Here is a 22,730-nt window from a genome sequence, read left to right as displayed (position 1 = left end):
GAATCAGACACTTGCATGTGCTATATATATATGGCCTTTATTACATTACTGTTCGTTCCTTCTATATCTAAATTTTTGACAGTCTCTATCATGAAAGGATATTATATTTTGTTAAATGTTTTTTCTGCATCTACTGAGATAATCACATGATTTTTATCCTTCATTCTGTTAATATAGTGTATCACATTTATTGATTTGCATAACTTATTTGAACCATCCTTGTATCTCATGGATAAATCCCACTTGATGGTGTTGTTTGATCCTTTTCATGTGCTATTGCATTTGCTCTGCTAGTACTTTGTTGAAGATTTTTGCATCTATGTTCATGAAGGCTATTGGCCTGTAATTTTCTTGTAGTGTCCTTGTCAGGCTTTGGTATCAGGGCAGTTGGTCCTGTAAAAGAAGTTTGGAAATGTTCCATTTTCTTCCATTTTTTGGGAAGAGTTTAAAAAGGATTGGCATTAATTCTTCTTTAAATGTTTGGTAGAATTCACCAGTGAAGCTCTCTGGTCTTGGGCCTTGGGAGGATTTTGGTTACTGATTCAATTTCGTTACTTGTATTGATCTGTTCAGATTTTCTATTTCTTCATGACTCAATCTTGGTAGGTTGCATGTTTCTAGGAATTTGTTCATTTCTTCTAGGTTACCTGATTTGTTGGCATATAATTATTCAGAGTAGTCTCCTATGATCTTTTGTATTTCTGTGATAGCAGTTATAATGTCTCCTCTTTCATCTGCCTTTCTTTAAATTAGTATTTGGATCTAAGGTTTGACCAGATTTAGTTTCAATTTTTTTTTCTAACAAGATGACTTCACGGATGACGGTGCATTCTTCCATCAGGAGGTACACAGACTCTTTTTGTTATGTCTGTAGCTACTGATTTTCAAAGTCTAGAACCAAGATGGTGATATTCTAATTTTATCATTCTATGTTTATTTATTATCTGTAATACTTCTAAGAAGAGAAACTTCTCAACATCTAGTATTTGGTTACCTAAGGGTACAGTTCTTAGAGGAGGTTCGTGATAAATGCTTGATTCTCAGCCTTTAATTACAGACGTTTAAGTGAATGAGTTGTTGTGGGTAGGAAATCTCATGATCTACAGTCGATCAGCTAGAGACACAGGAGAGCCAATGACATAGCATCTGTCAGTGTCTGAAGGCCTCAGGACAAGAGAGCCAATGGTGTAAGTTCTACTTTGAGTTTTCAGATGAAGGCAGGAGAAGACAAATGTCCCAACTTGAAGACAGTCAGGCAGAGGGAGCTGATTCCATGTTTCCAGCATTTTTTATTCCATTCTAGCCTCCGGTGGATTAGATGACCCCATTCACCTTGGGGAAGGCAAATCTGCGTGACTCAAGCTATTGATTTTAATGTTATTCTCATTGAGAAACTCTAACAGATGTACCCAGAACAATGTTTAACCAAATATCTGGGCACCCCATGTGTAAAGTTGACACATAAAATTAACCATCACAGACTGACATAAGAAAGTACCACAGGCTAGGTGGCTGAAGCAACAGAAATTTCTCTTCTACAATTCTGGAGGCTAGAGGATAAGATCAAAGTTTTGACCTGGTTGGTTTCTTCTAAGAGCTCTCTCCCTGGCTTGTAGATGGCCATGGATGTCTTCCTCTGATGTCTTCACTGTCTGTGTTTGTGTCCTAAGCATCTCTTCTTATAAGAACTCTGCCATATTGAACTAGGGCCCACGCTAATGACCTCATTTAATCTTAATTACCTCTTTAAAGCTCCTATCTCCAAATACAATCACATTCTGAGGTATCAGGGTTTTAGGACTTCAACGTAGGAATTTTGGAGAGATGCAATTCAGCCCATAACAAGAGGAAAACCCGACATAGAGAGGCAAGAAAATGAAGTCTGGCTAAATCCAAGAAGCCCTGAGACCCTGTGCGAAATTAATTTAGGGGAATAGAAATCAGAATTGTGAGAGAAATGCTAATTACTTTTGTGTTTAGAAAGGAACAACAATTCTTGTTATTAATAATTTACAGCTTAATGTTTTCAGGTAAATTCTGTGTCTCAGTTTCTTCATCTGTAAAATGGAAATAATAATACCTCCTTCACAGGATTGTTATGAGAATTAAATGAGTTCATACAACTTTCAGGGGTGTAATAAGTCCTATGTAACTGTTTATTAAAGAAAATAAACTGGTTAAAGCATCATGCAATCTTTAAAAAACTAGGTGACTTAGATGGGGTAGATACGGTTATTCTCATTTTATACGTAGAAAAGGTGAGACCTGATGAGGTTGTGACTTGTTCAAGTTCACAGGGACAGAGAATGGCCACGGCTCTTCGTTTAGTGCTTTTTCCACTTAGTAGTTGGCAACTTTTCATCTGTATGAAAATTAAAATTAATGAGCCACGTATATGTTAAAGCTGTTTCTATATAAAAACAAGTGCATATAGCCAGCGTGACAGTCATCTGTCAAGGGCTGTCTCCAATGCTGTTTAGCCCAGTGGTTCTTTGGCCCTTCCAGTGTGCATCCAAAGTGTGTGATCATACAGCGGTGGCCACAGTCCCTTTTGTCCCTTTAAGGGTTTTGGGGTCAAATAGTCATTTGGACTCAGCCTAGGGCAGCAACATTTCCCATCGAATCCAGAAGGAAAGAAATCATTACGATAACTTTGACCATAATGATTTTTACATGTCCTTCAATACCTTGTGGGTAATTTTCAATTTAGCATTAAGTCACCAGTACTGAGTACAAAAGGCACCATGCTATGCTTTGTACCTACTTTAAATCCTTTGGAAGCCATGCAAGGAAGGAGTGAAAAATCACACAGTAAACAATGCTTTGAAATGGGATACCTCTGATGGTTTCCAGCCCTTCAAGAGTGAACTCAGTTGAAAACTGGCTTCTATGGGACTTCCCTGGGACTGTCTAATTAGATAACACAGAGCTGCTCTGTAGACTTAACACTATTTTAAGTTGATTTTGCAGGAGGGGCACAGTCCCACTGCAAACGTTTCAGGATCTGTGGTCTGCAGTCAGCTGCTCCCAAGAGAGTGGTGATGTTGTTACTGGGCAGGGGTGGGGCGTGGGCATTTGCTGGACCACCAGCTAGTCCTTTTCGAGTGAGAACACAAGTTTCTGATCTCATCATATTGTCTGATCTATCTACCCAGGAGCCCCCTTCACCCCAGAGTCTGTAATTGGTAAGAGCTCTCACACTTTCTGAAGAAACATGCCATGCCATCTCAAGGAGAACACTGTTGGTCCATTTTAAAGGGTAGGTTAAAAAGATGGGCGAACTGTGTTTCATCTTTGCTGCCGTCAGAATAAGATACCATGGCTGACGTTTGAAGAACAAGCTGTCTCCACTAGAGAGGAGAAAGGCCTTTCTCAGACCGGAAACTCGTTCTGCTCCCGGCTCCCCGCCCCCCGCCCAAGTCTGCTATCTTCCTCTCTTTAATTGAAACCTCTTGTGTTTCAGTTTCAGCCCATTTGGTGCCCTTCACTAACCTCTGCAATGGTGAAAACACAGGATGCTTTCACTTTTCACTGTGGCTTCAGATATTTTGAGAAATGCTGCTTCCCCACCTCTTCCTCTCATTTCTTTATAAAAAGGATATTTTCTGATAAAAATAACGCATGCTTATAGCAGAAAACTTGGAAAATGCAGAAACGTAAATTATGGTACATATCTTTACAAACACATATTATACACACTGGTATGTAAACTCCCCACCCCGCACTTCTCCTGTCAATATGGCTTTCCCAAGCGTCAGTCAGATTGAGGACCCCAAGGGCAGGTGCAGGGGTGGTCCTGAGGCCACAACGGATCATCAGAATCCATCTTACATACCCACCCCCGCCAAGACACACCCACATCCTACAAGTAGTATCAGTTTACTGCAAATAGAACTGGCCCTTCCCTAGGTCACGTACCCCTGAAATATCCCACAGGTGGCTTAGACTCAGGCCGGTCACAGGTGTGGTTAGTGTAGGCAGATGACTACCTGATGCTTTAAGAAACCTGAAGGAGGTCTTTCTGCCCTCAAATCAATTTCTCCATAATTCTAGAGTTTCTTTACTCTTATACGACTTGATATTCTAGCAAAGGAGATCAAGCCCTTTAAATGAGCCAGAAAATGGCTTTCAAGCTCCTAGAGGGTATTCAGAAATATATGCGACAGTTTCTATTGTCACAGTGATCTCCTTATTGCCTCGATATCAACTGCTGTATAATTTATGTTTAAGATTATTTCAGGGCTGCAGAAAAAATAGTACATTGCTCATTTTCTCTAGATCAGTTTCCTCGTCATTTCCACCTGTGGGATCTGTCTGTCAAGATCCCCGTCTACCTGAACTTATCAAAGTACGAACAGGTACTGACGATTACTAAAGCATGGAGGAAACTTCATCTGCATTCAATATTGCCGAAATGAGAAAGGGCTACATGTTATAGACATTTACAAAACAACAGTTACACAAGGTATTTCATCGATACATTGTACTACAAAATTTAGTCCAGCCTTAACACGTGTTCTTAGGCACGATAAACATATCTAATATGGTCTTCCTACTATTCATTTTGAATTTCTGGATCCAAGACTATTTCTTTAGGACAAAGAGAAGAGCCCATTCCAGGAAAAATGATATTCGAAGTACATGCATACAATGCACTAAAATAATGTAAAGTCTTAATGTAGCTTACATGATGAATACGCATTTAACTGACAATGAATACTGTAGCACTGAGGCGAAATAGCAAGTAATATGCAGATTCAGTATGGATAACACACGCCTTAGTCAGACAGGTGAAAGAAATGAAGAACAATACCTATTGACATTGGCTTTGGAATCTGAATTTTAGGAATATTTTTATTTACTTAATACTATTTAAAATGGTGCTCTAATGTTTGTGGCGAAATCAATTTGCTTCTCATTTAAGTCCTTTCAAATTAAAAATATCTATTTTATTTATTTATTTTTAATTATGCATTTTCTCTTCCAGTTTTATTGAAGTATAGTTGACATACAGCACTATATAAGCTTAAGGGGTACAGCATAATGATTTGACTTACACCATGAAATTATTACCACAATAAGCTTAGTGAACATCTATCATCTCATATAGACATAAAAAAAAAGATAAGTGTTTTTCCTTGTGATGAGAACTCAGGGTTTATGCTCTTAACAACTTTCATATATAACATGCAACAGTGTTAATTATATTAATCATCTTGTATATTACATCCCTAGTACTTACTTATCTTATAACTGGAAGTTCATACCTTTTGACCACATTCATCCAATTCCCCCTGCCCCCTCACCTCCGATCTCCTTTTCTATGAGTTTGTTTTTAAAGTATAATTCACCTACAACATTATGTTAGTTCCAGGGACATGACATAGTGATTCAATATTTCTATACATTACAAAATGATCACCACGATAAGTCTAGTTACCATCTGTCACCATACAAAGATGCTACATTATTATTGACTATATTTCCCACACTGTACATTTCATACCAGTGACTCATTTATTTTGTAACTGGAAGTTCGTACCTCTAAATTCCCCTCACAGTAGGGGAATTAATTTAAAATTCTATGATAAACCTAGTACAAAATTCCAAAAAATTTTGAGAAGATACTCTGTAACAGAGAACAGTACCATTCTTTATGTTTCTGGCGGTAGAGAAAAAAACGAATATAAATCCATGTCAAACCGTATACACTGCCACCACGTGCTGGCATTTTGGCAAGGGAGCGATTTGGAGTCGAAGCTGGTGCTGTGACCTGCCCCTCTCTCTATCTTGAAGTCAACCACACTAGCAGATACAGTCTCTCAATTACTGAACATTTTTTGAGCGCCTGCTACTAGATTTGACCTGAACATCAAAGGTAAGTAAGACAAAGTCTCAGCCATCAGTGAACGTATCATGTCACGGGGGAAGGAAACATGAACAAGTATGAGAGTGTCAGAGACACTTAGCGGCAGGACATATCAGCAAGGATGGCACGCCGCAGGGAGGGGCCTAAGAGGTGGGTGGGTGAACAGGCTGGAAGGAGGATGGCGAGGATGAGTCAGAAATAATACAAGAGAAAAGGCACGAACTAGTTCCTGCTCGCAGCTGGACCTGTGGGTCAGAAGGGCATCGTGGATGAGTAAATATTCAACTGCCTGGGGCATCCGGGGAAAATGCCAGTGGAGACTCAGCTACGGCGTTTCTCCATCCTTTATCAGCGCACAGAGCAAGTGCAGCTGAGAAAAGAGAGCGCTGACTGAGCAGAGAATGATCCCAGCGCGAAGGCTGCGGAGCGGCAGGCACTGGGGCGAGTCGTTTAGTCCACACGGGCCTTGGGGCCCAGACCCTTGGGGCTTTCGCTTAGCTGAGGTTGCCCGGAGCCCAGGGCCAGGTACTTGCATGGGAGGCTTAGTGACTGCTTGTCCGAGAGCAGTACACACGCCTTTATGAACGATCTCACACTTCTCCCTCCTTGTGGGTTCAGCTGCCTTTTGATCCACAAGTGGGAACAGATGAGGACTGTTTGCTTTTGGAGATGCCAGCGAAGGCACTGAAACGCTTTGTTGTGCTCCGGGTTTTCTGCCTTGTTCAGAAGCCCCCGGGGACAGATATGTTCCTCCTGTCCTGAGTTGCCATAGTGTTCCTTAAAATGGGTGTTTTTATCGTGGTTAAAGGGCGTCCAGGCAGATTCTTCAGGACTATATTTCAGGCAGATTTATACATCACGTTTGAAGGCGGTCCTGGAATCTAACTGCCCTGATATTATTCTTCCCAGGAGGAATGGGGTTGCGAGTTTCCAGTAGTCAACTTTAAAACCCAGCCTTTAAGAGTACAATTCATGGGGCTTCCCTGGTGGTGCAGTGGTTGAGAGCCGGTCTGCGAAGATCCCACATGCCGCGTGCGGAGCGGCTGGGCCCGTGAGCCGTGGCTGCTGGGCCTGCGCGTCTGGAGCGTGTGCCCCGCAACGGGAGAGGTCACAACAGTGAGAGGCCCGCGTACCGCAAACAAAAAGAAAGAGTACAACTCATTTCTCTCCAGGGTCTCGTTTTGTTTGAGTTCAGGAGACAAGTGCAGATGGAGAAAAACAGAGCTGGACTTCGGGCAGTCATTGTGTTTACACTGTGTGCCCTGCGCCTAGCCAGAAGTCTGGGCGGGGCGGGCACTTGGTGAAAACGTGTGGAATGAATACATTGTAATCACTAAGAACTAGAGAGGAAAACTTCCCAGTGGTAAATATTTATGTCCCATCTATTTTGCTATATATCGTTCAGAATACTGTTTCTAATACTAAAATGATTTTAATGTTTGAAGCACAGTGCTATTGTATTAAATTTTATTATGGAAAAAATAAGTACAAAAGTAAATGGCTAAGTGAGTTGAGCTTTCTGAGTTAAACACACCTACAGGGAACGCTTTTTTTCATATTCTTTTCCATTATGGTTTACCACAGGATATGGAATATAGTTCCCTGTGCTATACAGTAGGACCTTGTTGTTTATCCATTCTATACATAATAGTTGGCATCTGCTAACCCCAATCTCCCAATCCATCCCTCCCCAACCTGCCCGCCCCCCTTGGCAACCACAGTGTGTTCTCTATGTCTGTGAGACTGTTTCTGTTTCTTAGATATGTTCATTCCTGTTGTATTTTAGATGCCTCATATAAGTGATATCCTATGGTATTTGTCTTTCTCTTTCTGACTTACTTCACTTAGTATGATCATCTCTAGGTCCATCCGTGTTGCTGCAAATGGCATTATTTCATTCCTTTTTTATGGCCGAATAGTATTCCCTTGTATATAGGTACTACATCTTCTTTACCCATTCATCCACCAATAGACACTTAGGTTGCTTCCATGTCTTTTTTTTTAAGCTATTTTTAAAAATTAATTAATTAAATTTTATTTTATTTTATTTACTTTTGGCTGCATTGGGTCTTCGTTGCTACATGCAGGCTTTCTCTAGCTGTGGCGAGCGGGGGCTACTGTTCATTGCAGTGCGTGGGCTTCTCATTGTGGTGGGTTCTCTTGTTGCAGAGCATAGACTCTAGGCTTGCAGGCTTCAGTAGTTGTGGCGCACGGACTCAGTAGTTGTGGCACACTGGCTTAGTTGCTCCATGGCACGTGGAATCTTCCTGGACCAGGGCTGGAACCTGTGTCCCCTGCATTGGCAGGCGGATTCTTAACCACTGCGCCACCAGGGGAGCCCTGCTTCCGTGTCTTGGCTATTGTAAATAGTGCTGCTGTGGATATAGGGGTGCATGCATCTTTTTGAATAAGAGCTTTCTCCGGATATATGCCCAGGAGTGGGATTGCTGGATCATATGGCAACTCTATTTTTAGTTTTTTGAGGAACGTCCATACTGTTTTCCATAGGGGCTGCACCAATTTCCATTCCCACCAACAGTGTAGGAGGGGGAACTTTTTTTTTTTAATGGAAAGGCTACAGAGGAAGCTGCGACAGTCAATGTGTGACCCCAAGGATTATTTGCACACCAAGTACTTAGAAAACAATAAGAAGGTCCTCAAATCCCGTTGTCAAATTGACAGAACAAACAGTAGACTCTCTAGACTTAAAAAAAAAAGTTAATGAACTATGACAGGGTGAACGAAACAAAGGAGATATTCACTGCATGTAGGGCAAGTGCCTATATGGCAAGAGACACATGGGTTATGTTTCGAAGGGCCAGGGCCCCAAGGTGTTACCAGTCAGTGCTGCCGCTGGTCTCAGGGATGAAAGCTTTTCCTGCGATGTGCTCTTTGCTCTGGTATTGACACTCCTAATGGACCAGAGGGGGTTATATCTGTGCAGTACATGGAGAATAGCATCCTCCTTTGGGAAATTAAGTGGCAGTAAAACGTGTTCAAGGCGTGTTCAGAACCTAGGATGACGCATCTAACATCTAGTTCCAGCGATAACTGCAGAAATAATTGCAAGAAGAAGGAAGGGAGAGAAGAGGGAGGGGAGGGGAGAGAAGGAGGGGAGAGAGGAGAGGAGAGAAGAAAGTGAAGTAGATGGAAGAGGTCAAATCCAAATCAGTGCTCTCATGTCTGAATCCTCATGGTTGCTAACAGTGCTGACCCACCCAGATTTTTCCTCCTCAGAAAAAACTCTGAAGTTTCCCCAGTGCTTTCTCTACCATCCAAACTTCCTCGTTCTACCTTATTTTCTGAGGTCCCGGAGTTTTCCCAGCACCTTAACAGGTAACTCACTCACTTGACAACTTTTTGAGAAGAGATGTTAATGGCTGATCCTAGCAGAATGTCATTCCCTTCAGATCACATTTACATTTTAATTGAAACCTTAAATGCCTTAACCGAAAGGAAAAGAAATGGCTAAGGTGAGAATCTCAGGCACTACGGGAGGGCCAGTGTTCTTTGGGGCGAGGGTAATGAGTTTCCGTGGCTGTTCTTTTATCAGCTCATCACAGGGTGGCTGTCATCTACTTGGGTGAGAAGCCAGCTAATGCCTATGTCTTCCAAAGTGGAGAGTTGTATATTCTTTTGAGGGTCCTCTAGGAACCCATGGTAGCTTCTGGGTTTGATTTTCTAAGATCAGCAAATCCAAATGTTTATCCAAAAAGTCTTCCTTTAAAATTTGAACTTGTTTTCTTCTGTTTATGGCTCAGTGAAGTTGGAAAACAAGTGGGCAAAACCCTTCTCATTAAGTGTCCCTTTTATACATGTGAAGATGGTAATTAAGTATCATCCTCTCTGGGAAATAGAACCTCAATTTCTCTAGACTTCTCTTAATAAGAACCCACTTTGCACTGCTTTAGCACTATCATAACCTTTTCCTGGATTTGCTCCACTGTCTCACCTAATTTCTCAAATGCAAGCGTTTGTGCTTATTTGCCATTTCATTGGGAAAACCAACAGCTGGTACAGCCCAGTCCACGGCCGGCAGAGCTGCTGTTTCCCCCAGAGGCACTGTGAGTCACACCTCCTAAAATGTTTTAAATACAATAAAACTAAATCACGGTCTTTTTTTTGAGCCTCGCCAAAATCCTCTAGTATGAAGGCACAAAATCAGAGGAAGATGTCATGTTTAAATTGTCTTTATTTTGTACAGAGCACTTAACAGGCTATCTTGACCGTAATAGATGCTCATAAAAATGCTTGGTGCTGAAGAATGGCCATTTCAGCCCAAACCATCTTTCTCACTCCGTATATTGCCCATGTCTTCCAACATTCATCTTTAGCCAACAGACAAAATGTGGACTCTAAGCAAATGCAATCTATGTCCACTGTTTACTCAGAGCTTAATTTTTTGTCACATTTTTTTTGGTCACATTTTTGAGTTAGCTTTTTAAAGCACAAAGATTAAATGTTAGGTATGATTTTCTTGGATGAAAGCCAGTGTTCTTAGGGATGTCAGTTCCAGAGAAATCTGAGACTTTTATCTACTTGAGTAAAGCTTTTATCACCTCATCAGAGGGTGGCTGTCATCTACTCAGATGAGAAGTGGATAGCTAAGTCCTCCCAAGAGTAGAGGGGTGTCTTCTTTTGAAGGTTCTCTAGAGATACATAAACCACAGAAACTGTTTTGGGGATGGGGTGAAAAACTTAACAAATTTAACAATGTCGTGTCATCAAAATGAGGGTTTTAAGGGTCATGATTTTAGATCTGCAGCCTCCGTGCTGAGGCCCTCATTCCCTCTGGGGGATGATTCAGGGGTCAAATTACTGCATATTTACGTACAAACTCACTTCTGAGGGTAGCAGTTTCCCCCACTCTCTAACGGTATTTATTACCCCTAAGCCTTACTCCTTTACCCCTTAATACTTCATTGTGTTCACTCTAAAAGCAAGATATTCTTGTACATATCCACAACACAAGAGCCAACTTCAGGAAATTGAATATTAATACCACAATGTTGTCCAGTCTCTAATCCATATTCCAATATTGTCCATCGTCCCAATTAATGTCTTTTAGAGCATGCAGCCCAGGATCACAGCTTGCATTTCATTGTCATTTAGTCTCTTTTGTTCTGGAACAGTTTCCCAACCTCTCTTTGTCGGTTAGGACATTGGCATTTTTAAGAACGCAGGCCACTTATTTTATAGACAATTCCTCCATTTGGTTACGTCAGGTGTTTCCTCAGAATTATATTCAAGTAGATTCTGAGGGCTCTTCCATGAAAAGTTAGAAATCATGGACTCTTCCAGTGGCTTCCCATCTCCTTTAGAGTGAAATTTATATACTTTATCAAATCCTACAAGGCCCTGCCTCTTCGCTACGGGCCCCTGGCTCTCTCTCTGCCTCCGGCCCTTTGCATTTGCTGTTACCACCTCCTGGTACACTCTTCTCCTGGATCTTTGCCTGTCTTGTTCCCTCACTTCATTCAGGTACGTTTAGCCACAAACTGAGTGATAATCTCAGATTCCAGTCCACACCTTCTTTCATTGTTTGGAGCTCCCTTCCTGCCAGACTTCTGAAAGCCTTCCTCTCCCTGTCTCCTACCCCCAGAACGTACATGTAGTACGCAACGTTGATTCATAATTTGCTCTTTGAAACTAACCTGGGGTCCCTTCAGTGCCATTTTATAGATGGAGTTTGTATTTAGAGCACTATTAATTTAGGTGAGAGTGACATCTAGTGGACCCGTGATGACAGTCTTTGAGCTAAAATCTCTTGATCAGTCCCAAAGATCCAGGGAGGGGCACAACAACAACAAAACAACAAAAAAAACCCACCCTCGTTCCTAGATAGATTCCATTGTGAGATCTGGAGAATTCAGTGAGATTCCTGTTGACCTTTGATGAGTTAAAGATTTAGGTTTCTATTATGTGTGCTTTGGAGGAAGAATAGAGGACAGGTCTAATATGAGAAAAAGAGACTTTGGTATGTGAAACAACTTAAGCTGGTATTAATTCATTTTTTAAGAGGTTGATTTATCACCCAAAAGGTATGACCATGAAATTAGTGTATTCTGTCACCAAGTGGTGGTAATGATTCACTATTTGCGAACTAGTGTTCCAGCTGCTGAATTGTCCCAACCTCATTCATTCAATAATGTACTTTTTCCCCAGTGATTTAAAATACCACTTTTACTGTATACTAAATTCCTTTGTGCTTTTGAGCAGCAGTCTGTTTTCATTATCCATCCATGTTGATATACAGAGATGGGAAGATTTTAAAAGATGTTTTGTTTCCTCTCTCCAGGATGTGGTGGCTGTAGCCCCACCTTTCCCTCCCGCTCCTGCTGACTGCTCTGGTTTGTTTTTTGTAATAAGAACCCCCCTTGACATGTGCACTGTTTTCACTTTCTCTCCTTCCATTCCCTCCAGAGCTCTATCAATCAGGCTTTTGTGCCCAACAGGTCACCAGAACTGTCCTAGTCAAGGTCACCAGTGATGCGGGTTCTGGTTTGCCCAGGATGGTCCTGGTTCTTACCTGTTGACCTGGCATAATTATGAATTGTGCTCCCTTTCACTCTCAAAGGTGTTCTGGTTCGAATGACAAATTATCACCCTCCTACCAATAACAACGAATACGATACACTCTACCCTGATTTACCCAAGTGGTTAACATATTCCCACATTGCCTGTATTATCTGTGCTTCCTCTGTATTTCCTAAGAGCGGGTATAGTCTCTTACGTAGCCACAGCACAGCGATTACTTTCATAAATTTCCCCTGAAGCAATACTTTTACCTAATCTACTGTCCCTGTTACAGGTTTGTCTGTTGGCCTAATAATATCCCATATAGCGTCCCTTTTCCCCCACCCCTGTAAGCCCCGCCCCTGTGCCAAGTATAGGATCTAATCTAGGGCCAGGCTGCGCATTTACTTGTCATGTCTCTGGCTTCCTTTAACCTAGAACATGTCTTTGTCTTATACAGCATTGACATTTTTAAAGAGTACAGTCTTCCCCTACCTTTTTATTCCAGAACATTCCACCTTTTCTGTGAATCACACTCTTTTAATCACAGAGCTCCACTGCCTCACTGGGTGCTGAAGAGAAATTTATGGCCACATTTCCTCCTTAATTTTCCCAGAGAACTGGGTCCCAGGCTCCTGGCAGGAATCTGGGCAGTGGGGGGAGGGGGGAGGGAAGGAAGGCTGGGTTCTCCTGACACATTGGCTGTGGGCCCTGACCCTTTCCCAATCTATGCCCCATTGCTCTGTTCTAGAAAGCCCTTGGCTTGGCCACTGGCTGACCCCAAGTCTTGGTCAGAAGGTTGGATGTGGTGGGTTCTGCGGGGTGGAGGGGAGCCTCCTCCATGTCATGGGACCAGAAAAGGAATCATGGTGCCCGCTTAGCTGACCTCGCCCAGTCTGATCTGCCTTCCTCCCTCCCGCCTTTCCCCAGCCACCCAAGCCCCTCCGCTCACAATTGTCAGTTTTTCTCTCTTTCACCTAAAGTCATTCCAGGTGCCTCCAGGGACATGGTTACCATCTGTTGGGAAACATGGCTCTTTGGAGCTGCTGTTCCCTCTCTTCAAGGCCTCCATAAACTGCTGCTCTCCCAAGTCAGACTCAGAGGAATCTCGGACCAAATGGCAGGATGCTATTTTCGCAACTGAACAAGAACTCCTTCATTCTCACACCAGGGCCCCCAAATATCTGTGCCTCATTCAGGTTAGAGAAAGACCTCCTCCAGCCAGCCTTCCCAGGGAGCCTGGGGGAGCTCTGATAAACGTAGCCTTCGACCATGAGCCCATGGTGCTGTACGTGGCCTCGCTGGAAGAAACTTTGGCAGGGGTCTCCCGCCGTGAACTGGTCCTGATGTGGCTCCCACTCAGCTTTGCTTGTTAGGGGCAAGGCTTATGGGGCCTGCTTCTGCTTCTCCCTATCAGACTGTCCCAAGGGAGTCCCCACCTGTACTCCTGGGCTATCCCCCCTACCCACACTTGCCTCCCACTGATTCTTTTCTGGCTTGACCCCTGACCTCCTCGATGAGCACCTGTTGATTCCCAACTCAACTGAGCCCACGGGGACCTCTGGACATCCGACCAACTTGCTCACTTCTTTTCTAAATATTAATTTACAAGAAGTTGACAAAGCTAAAACCACTTCAACCTGGCAGGGAGAGGCCCCAGCCCTGCCCTGGCAAGTCCTTGCTCACTGGAGCCCTGACTCAGCAGAAGGTTGCACCATGGGAGATCTGGGAAGGACTGAAAGAAGATGCCAGGGTTCCCAGGAACATCCTCCCTTCTTCAGAATCCTAAGGCTCTTTGTCTTACACAGAGGCACATGCTTTGGCTGTGCCTTTGTTCTACAGAACACTAGGCCTAGGGCTAAGGAAAACAGCACGTTTACACATCCAGAGGGTCTGTCCATCATGAACAAATGATTTACTGCTCACCATATGAAAACATGGACTTTCTCTTCTGAGAGTTTGAGAAAAATCAAAGGAAAAGTGAAATTGATGGATCAAAGAGAGCTTGGGCAACAAACTGAACAAAGACATTCACTTTCCAAAAGCATGTTTAAACATTTTATCTAAAAAAATCTTCCCAAAGTTTATAAATAGCGCCTATCTATCAGATCCAGCTTCAACCTTGGAGAAGTACTTCCAGCTTTATGACTGAGTTTGTGGGCCTGTGACCAAACGGGTTTGGAGTGGAAACATTTTTTTTTTTTTTTGTCATTTGGCTTATTGTTGTTTCCTTCTGAGGCCACACTATTTATCTGGGTCATGGGGTTACTCAGTCAATCAAATATTTATTGAATAACCAAACAACCACTGGAAAAATTAGATTTAGACCATATTGTATTTCCTATCTGCCTTACAGTCTCGAGGAGGTTGAGATCACTAATGCTTCTCTTTAGTTTTGGAGCTTAGAAAAGCATCCACTTGGTTAGAAAAGGAGGAGTACATACAGAAGCAAATATGTTCCTATGACATTTGACAAATAAAGTATCCACACATTCACTTGCCCCATTCCTGTATCTGTTTATGAACGTTTCTCTCCATTTTAGCTGTTTTCTCTGTACTATGTTGACTGTGCCAATGACATCCACTTGAAACTGGGAATTAAATTTTGGTCTCCTTAATTTACTGTAGGAACAGGTCCCTAGAGACTATAAGTCCAACATAAATAGTGTGTGTGTTGGGAGAAGAGGATATACACGCATATATCTACTAAATGGGCGTGGACAGAATCCCTAGGGCTATTTACCAATCTTTCTGCTTCTCCGCTTTCTGGGGACATGGAAAGATTTCACTTCTCTGCCCACTTGAAGTTAGGGTTGGCCATCTGAGTAGCCAATGAAATGTGATCAGAAATGAAAGGTCCCACTTTGGGGTGGATGCACCATTTTCCATGTTCCTTTCCATCTTGTGTGGCAACCGGTCACGTTTCAGTTGATAGAGATTCCACCAGCATGGGTCCAAGGGTGAGGACAATATAAAGAAGTATCCCCCCACTGACCTGAGTTGGACATGTAGCAGGAGAGGAAAATAAGAAGTTATTCTAGGCCACTGAAATATCGGGGTTGTTTCCATGTCGGGGAACAGAAGGTTTCCATGTGCCCCTGTGACAGGCCCCAGACTTTATGAGGACAGACACTTCTTTGGTCAGGACCTCGCCCTGTGTATACCTTCATCTAGCTATTGGTTCGTATCCTTTAATGTCCTTTTATAATAAATCGGTAATCTAGTGAGAAAATGGTTTTCCTGAGTTTTGTGAGCTGTCCTAGCAAATTAATGGAATCCAAGGAGGGGGTCATGGGAACCTCTGATTTGTAGCCAGTCCGTCAGAAGGCCAGGTGATAACCTGGATTTGGGGGTGGTATTTTGAGTTGGAGGGGGTAGTTGGGACCTCCAGTTTGTAGCCGGTACCTCAGAAGCATGGGTAACAGCCTACACTAGTGTCTGGAGTGGAGGGCAGTCTTGTGGAACCAAGCCCTTTCCCTGTGGAATCTGATTCTATCTTTGAGTAGATAGTGTCAGAATTGAGTTGAATTCTCAGACACCCTGTTGTCATCTGAGAATTGCTTGTTGGTGTGGGGAAGCTTCCGCACACACAGGTCTGAATGCAGTTGAGAACGCTTTTACAATATTACAAGAAAGAGGTGAGCTCAAAAAGAAATGGGCTCATTTTCAAGCAGGAAGGAACAAAATAAAGTTAAGGGATTTAAAAGGCTAAAAGAAGGCTCAGTCCTAAATAGCAAATGATAAAATGAAGAAATCTTAAAGCAGCAGAGGGACAAATTAAAACTCGACCTTATATCAAAGGACAAATTAAGGGTATGTATGATCATCACACTCGTTGCTAAAACCTGTTAATGAATTAAGCCATCTCTGAGTAAAATTCCCATTAATGGTGTGTCCAAAATATCCTTTCGCTTGTACAAAATGGCTCAAGAAGAAGAGATGAAGCTTGCGTGCGACTCTCTGTGAGGTCTGATGGCTTCAGGGAATAGAAATTAAACTGATAAAAAGAGGCATAGGAGCAAGAAAGCAAAGAAATACAATAAATATGAGACAGGTCTGAAAAGAAACTATAGCTATCGGCATATGGAGCTGACTGGAAGAAAATGAGACAGGCTGGGACCTGGGACCCTTTGCTGCAGTGCTGCAGTGCTTGCACCTGGACGCAAAAGACAGAGACACTATAAGGGACTAAAAATAACTAATTGCATGCCTGCGCAGTTGGGACAAATTCTGGACAATGAGATACAAAGAGACCCAAAAGCCCAACTGCCACTTCTGAAGAGCTAGGGGCAAAAGCAGGGGATGGGGAACAAAAGCAGGGTACCACCCCACCCATGCCTCCTGCACACCACCTAAGGGGTGAGCAAACCAACTAAGCTACCCCTGCAGCCCGACACCTGGACACAACCGTACCCTCACGCCCATATAAGGAATCAGCTTGCCCCCCACCTCTGCAAGTGAGCTAGCTAGGGAACCTCTTGTTTGTCCTCACTCCCGGCTGCTGCAGCAGGGGCCCCAATAAAGCCTTGCCTGAATTTCTTGTCTGGTCTCTGATCAATTTCTATTGATTATGGAGGCCAAGAACCCTGGTCGGTAACAAAAATATACAAGAAGCTATGTTTTTGACAAAAGAAGTATTAACCAGCCTGGACAAAAGAGATGGGGCTTATTTATGACCTACCTGACTTTGGGATTCTACTCATCTAAGAGCAGGAAGTGGGCTGAGAAAGCCGCTCATCCCAAAGAGGAAATGTTCTCATTGACCACTTCACATGTGGCCCCAGAGAATAATGAAAAAGAACTCGAAGAAATTGGAACGAGGCTTCAGGACGATGATTGGGTCAGAGCTTTTCCCAGGAAACAAGATCAGAACGTAATCAAGGGACTTTCCCTGCCCCCGGGTAGGAGCCCTCAAAATGTCTGCTATTGACAAGTATCTACCATGGGTCTCTTATGCTCTCATTTCTGAATGGGGGTACTTATTGTAGTTCCCCTGTCCTTGTTCTACCATTGAAGGGTGGTTGTGTGGAGGGCAGATTATGTGACTTTGTTGTTCATAGGTCCCTGAATCAGTAGGTGCTATATCCAGACCTGACGTAAAAATGGCTGTGCATCTCCCCCAATCCTGGGTTTAGAACTAAAAGCTGTATTGAGATGAAACTTGCTGGCATATATTCCTTGGAGGAGTGTATTTGGCATGCGGAAAGGAAAGTGAACTGAATATTCAGTAGCAAAAAGGTCAAACTCTAGTAGTCATTAGGGCTGTTCCCCAACAATTCCAGTTCTTCTCTTTCTAAGCATTAAAGGGATACAGCATCTTGCCACCTTGATGTTTAGCAGGCCATGTGATTTGCCTTGGGCAACGAAACAGGAATGAAAGTGACTTGTACCACTTTCAGGCAGAAGGCTTAGATGCAGTACAGTTGACCCTTGAACAACACGAGTTTGAACTGTGTGGGTCCACTTCAAGGGGGATTTTTTTCAATAAGTACATACAGTACTACAACCACCGCAGGTGCGCAACCATGGGTACCGAGGACCACCTGTGAGACTTGAACATCTACAGATTTTGCCACATGCAGGGCTCTGGAACCAATCCCTCGCTGGATACCAAGGGACAACTGTACTTGATTTGCCATTTTCCCTTCCCCCTACCATGGCAATCAGCAATGTTCTAGAAAGTGGAGACTCTGGCAACCTAGGTCCCCGAGTAAGGACAATGCAGAGTAGAAAATCATGCTCAAAAAAAAGAAAGTCCTGCTCACCCAAGATGGACATGTAGCATCAATGAGAAATAAACTTTGTTGTTTTAAGCCTCTAGGATATTGGGGTTTTTTGTTTTTTGTTTTGTAAACTGCAGTACAAGCTGGCTAAGGCTGACTAATGTAGGTGAAAATGTTTAAATTGAATATTAAAATCTGAAAAGGTTTTCCTCATAGATAAAAGGCAGTGTCCCTTAACAGATAACCTTGCTTTTACTGAGCAGTTCTGCTAGTTGGTTCTCCTAAAATTCTGTTGAAATTTTAGTGAAACAAATGAGATATTGGTTTTTTTTGTTTGTTTTTGTTTTTGTTTTTCGCGGTACGCGGGCCTCTCACTGTTGTGGCCTCTCCCGTTGCAGAGCACAGGCTCCGGACGCGCAGGCTCGGCGGCCAAGGCTCACGGGCCCAGCCGCTCCGCGGCATGTGGGATCTTCCCGGACCGGGGCACGAACCCGCGTCCCCTGCATCGGCAGGCGGACTCTCAACCACGGCGCCACCAGGGAAGCCCCAAGATATTGTTTTTTTTTTAATTCAAAAAATTTAAAATTTTTATACAGTTTTTAAAGGTGACTTTCCATTTATAGTTATTACAAAATGTTGGTTATATTCTCCATGTTGTATAATACATCCTTGAGCCTATCTTGCACCCAATAATCACCTCATTATGGGATACCAAAAATGTCCCATGCTCTCACTGTCTGGTAACATCTTTTTCTTACCTTCTTGACACTTGTATTACACCAAAATTCAACAATATATTCAATTTTATTTGTTAAAACTCACCTGTCCTAAGATAATACACAATATTTTTAAATAGATGAAAGAAGACAAACACATTTATTTTTATATATTTATAGGAAGAGGAGAGCTGTCCTGAAGCATTTGGTGGGAATTAAATTACTGCTGTTGAACACTAAATCGGCACGTTAATGGTACACGTTATCTACAGTGTGTATGATTTTGCAAAAGATAAGAAAACATTCTTCAAATCAATGCTGTATTCCTCTTCTGCAAAGTCCAAGGATATCATATTAATTAATCTTAATTCTGTGAAAGTTAATCTGTGAGAAGTCAAGATAATCGAGTTGAGGATTGTTGATTTCTGATGATCTAATTTGCTTCAGGGGATAGGGCTTCACAAAATGTAGAGAAGTGGAGAGTTAACAGATTTCCTTCAAATCCCAAATGTGTAAAGCAAACTTTTGGCAAGTGCTGAACTATAGTTAGTTCGTGATGGGATTCTTTGACAAATGCCTGAAATGTGTGCATCTTCGCTGTTTACTCTTTTGTTAATACTGTCCCTTCAGCTTGGAATGTTCTCTTTTTCTCCAACCATCAAAATACCACTTGTATTTCCAGATCCAACTACAATGCTAATCCTTCATGAAACATTTGATAGAGGCAATAATGATAATATAATAGATTATATTTTTAGTTAGAAGTAAGACAATAATATTTAGGTTCCCATGTGCCAGACACTGGGTTAATGCTTTGGGTGATTATCTCACTTAATTCTCATTGTACTCTTATGTCTTGGAACAGTTCTAATCTGCATTAGTCATTCATTGGCTCCGAATTCCGTAATTACAGAAATGCTCCATCTTGTCTTTGCAGCAGATCTACCTGGGTTTGATTCCTAACTCAAAAGCTCACTAGACTAGCTGTGTGATCTTGAACAAATTATTAAACTTTTCCAAACCTACGTGTACAGGGATTAACAGAACTAAAAACTCATGACCATAGCTGTGGTCCTGGGATAGTCCTTCATCAACACCCCAGGACGCCCTGGGCCTCCCTTTTGTGTTAAAGCCCATGTCATCTTGGTTCTTGGCTTACTCTTTTATTTTGGTAGAACACATCCTCCAGATGCTTTTCTAGGAAGTAAACATGAGCCAGAAGGCTGTCTGTGAGACCTCACATGTCTGCAGTGTTACTGATTTGACTGCTTCTTCAAGGTGCCTGGAGCCTCCTCTTCCTGACCTCTGCCGGATTCATCTATGTTAATCGGCTTGTTTCTGGGTTTTCCCCTCTGCCAGCTTAGGTTCTGATGGTCTTTGGTTTGCCATGTCAGTTCCTATTTATCCCTGTGCTTTTCCACCTTCTGAGACTGTATAGCTGTCCTCTCTTCTCAGTCCCTTTGTTCTTGTGGGGTTATGCTTCTTTTAAAATCCCTTTATTGTAATGCAATTCTGTTGGAATTTTAGCAGGAACACAGATACCCACAATTATTCAATCCACTATATTTGATCAGAAGTAAGGACTTGTTATTGTAGCATGAAAATTTAGAAGGACAACTACAGTTCTAGAAGGTCATACCTCTTTTACAGAAAGGTTGGAATATAGAAAGAGGAGTTGGGGAATGGAGTGAATGATTCTCATTTGGAACAAACTGATGTTGAAGTGCCTCAAGGACATTCAAATTGCGATTTCTTGGAGACCTTTGGATAGAAGAGCCTGGAGCTTAGGAGATAATTCTGGGTTAGATAAGGATACATGCAAGCTATCAGGGAGGAGACAGTGGATAAGTGTGTGAGGAGAGCAAAGGATGGAGGACAGAATATCAGTAAAATATCAGATAAAAGAGAGCATTTTGTAAGGACTAGATTATTACCCAGGAGTTTGTTTTGTTTTGCTAAATACTTTGCAGTTTCTGGGGTTACAAAATATATTTTAAAGCAAAGCTTCAAACTCCCCTCTTTATTTTTCAAATAGACTTTATTTTTTTGGAGCAATTTTGGGTTCACAGCACAACTGAGCAAAAAAGTACAGAGGGTTCTTCCCATAACCCCCTGCCTCCACCTACACACTCCCCCTCCACTATCAACTTCCCCCACTGGAGTGCAACAGGGATTATAATCAGTGACTACACTGACACATCCTTATCATTCATTTCCAGCCAAAGTCCATTGTTTATTTTATTCAGTGCTCACTCTTGGTGTTGTACATTCTATGGGTTTTCACAAATATATAATGACATGTATCTGCCATTATACTATTGGACAGAATAGTTTCACTGCCCTAAAATTCCTCTGTGTTCAGTTCCTTTTAGGGAGCTGGGCAACTTACCCTGATCTCCAGTACTGCTTTCTGAGTCTTAGTCTTCATGAAACCAGAACAGTGAGATAATGGAGCGCTGCTCCCAAAACTGTGGATTACCTTAAAAAGTCCAAGTGATTTATAGCACTTCACTAAAAACTCCCCTCCTCCTTAAACACCCACAGACTGCAGACAGGCTAGAACCAGCCACCTCCCCATAGAAATGGGTCATCCTAGCTCATGATCCAATAAAAGCTGACAGGAAGCCAGACACTCTTGACTACAGTTCCCAGGCAAAGTCACACATACACGTACTACATTCAAATGTAGCATATGAAACATCCTCTGGGTGGGGGGGGGAATCGAATCACTTAAAGTGGGAGAATTTGCCCCTGTCACAACAGTGATTCCATAAATCACTGCCCAGGATGTGGCCCCTGTGAAAGCAATTAGAGGACTATAACTCCCAACTGATGAGAGTCTCTCTGGCGGGGTTGGAAGAACTCTCAGGAAAGAGCTTTGAATCTGCACAGGTGTGCGGTAGCTATTTGATTACGAGCTCAGCGTTCTGTGCCATGAAACAAGACAGAGACAAGTTTGATCTGAAAACATTCAAGGGCAAGTGTCACCGATCATTCGCCAAGATGATGAAAAGCTCACTGTGGGGCCTCGTAGACTGATTCTGAGTGAAATTACCCCAAATATATCCTATTATTCTCGAGGACAATGGCTTTCCATCTTGGCTGCTCATTAGAATCACCTGGGGAACGTCTACAGCTAGTGATTCTCCAGGTGTCCTGGGTAGAGTTCTGATTTAATTGGACTGAGCGGCGCCTGGGTGTCTATCTGAGAGTTTCCTTCTGGTGATTCTACATGCAGCCAAGGTTGAGACCTAGTGTATGAGTTAGCTTTGCCTGTGCTCCCAATAGCTGAAGAAGGTCCATTCAGATGTCAGCATCCAATGGGCAAAGGGACCCAGTAAGTAACAAGGCCGCAGTAACACGATTTTTGTTGCAGGAGTGTTAAGTGAACATCCTCACATTACAGATAAGGAACCAAAGCTGAGGGAGGTGAGGGCCCTCACTCCGGGTCACGAAGCAATAGCTGTAACAGCTCTAGAATCAAGTTCTCCTCTAGGGACCAGATTTTGTTCTTTTGCTTTTTTGTCACGTTGTGTTCTAGTCCACATTCCATAAATCAGCTCACCAGGCGTGTTTCAAAAAGCCCTCGTGTGTTAGCACTGAGAGGGGCCTCTGTCTGCATTCTTGACTGTGTATTAGGGGTTTGTTTCATGCAGAGGTGGCTGGGGGTAGGCAGGGATGGAGGGAAGGATCAGAATGGATGAAGACTGGATGCCCTGCCCCTGTTTCCATCAGAGCAACTCACAGTATATTTTGGTCTTCCAAAGAAAAAAATTTTGAAGGCAAGTGTCCAACGCTAAGAAACAGAAAAGTTATTTTAAAAGTAATAACTGAGTCCAACTAATCCTCCAGTGTTATAAAAGGGAAAACAAGGCCAAGAAGTTAGGACGTTTCCAAGCCTCAGGC

Source organism: Delphinapterus leucas, chromosome 14 (genome assembly GCF_059928025.1).
Source record: "Delphinapterus leucas isolate spDelLeu-1000000601 "Yukka" chromosome 14, BTC_Dleu_Yukka2, whole genome shotgun sequence".
NCBI lineage: Eukaryota > Metazoa > Chordata > Mammalia > Artiodactyla > Monodontidae > Delphinapterus > Delphinapterus leucas.
The sequence above is the reverse complement of the archived record's forward strand: the minus strand, read 5'-3'. Positions refer to the sequence as shown.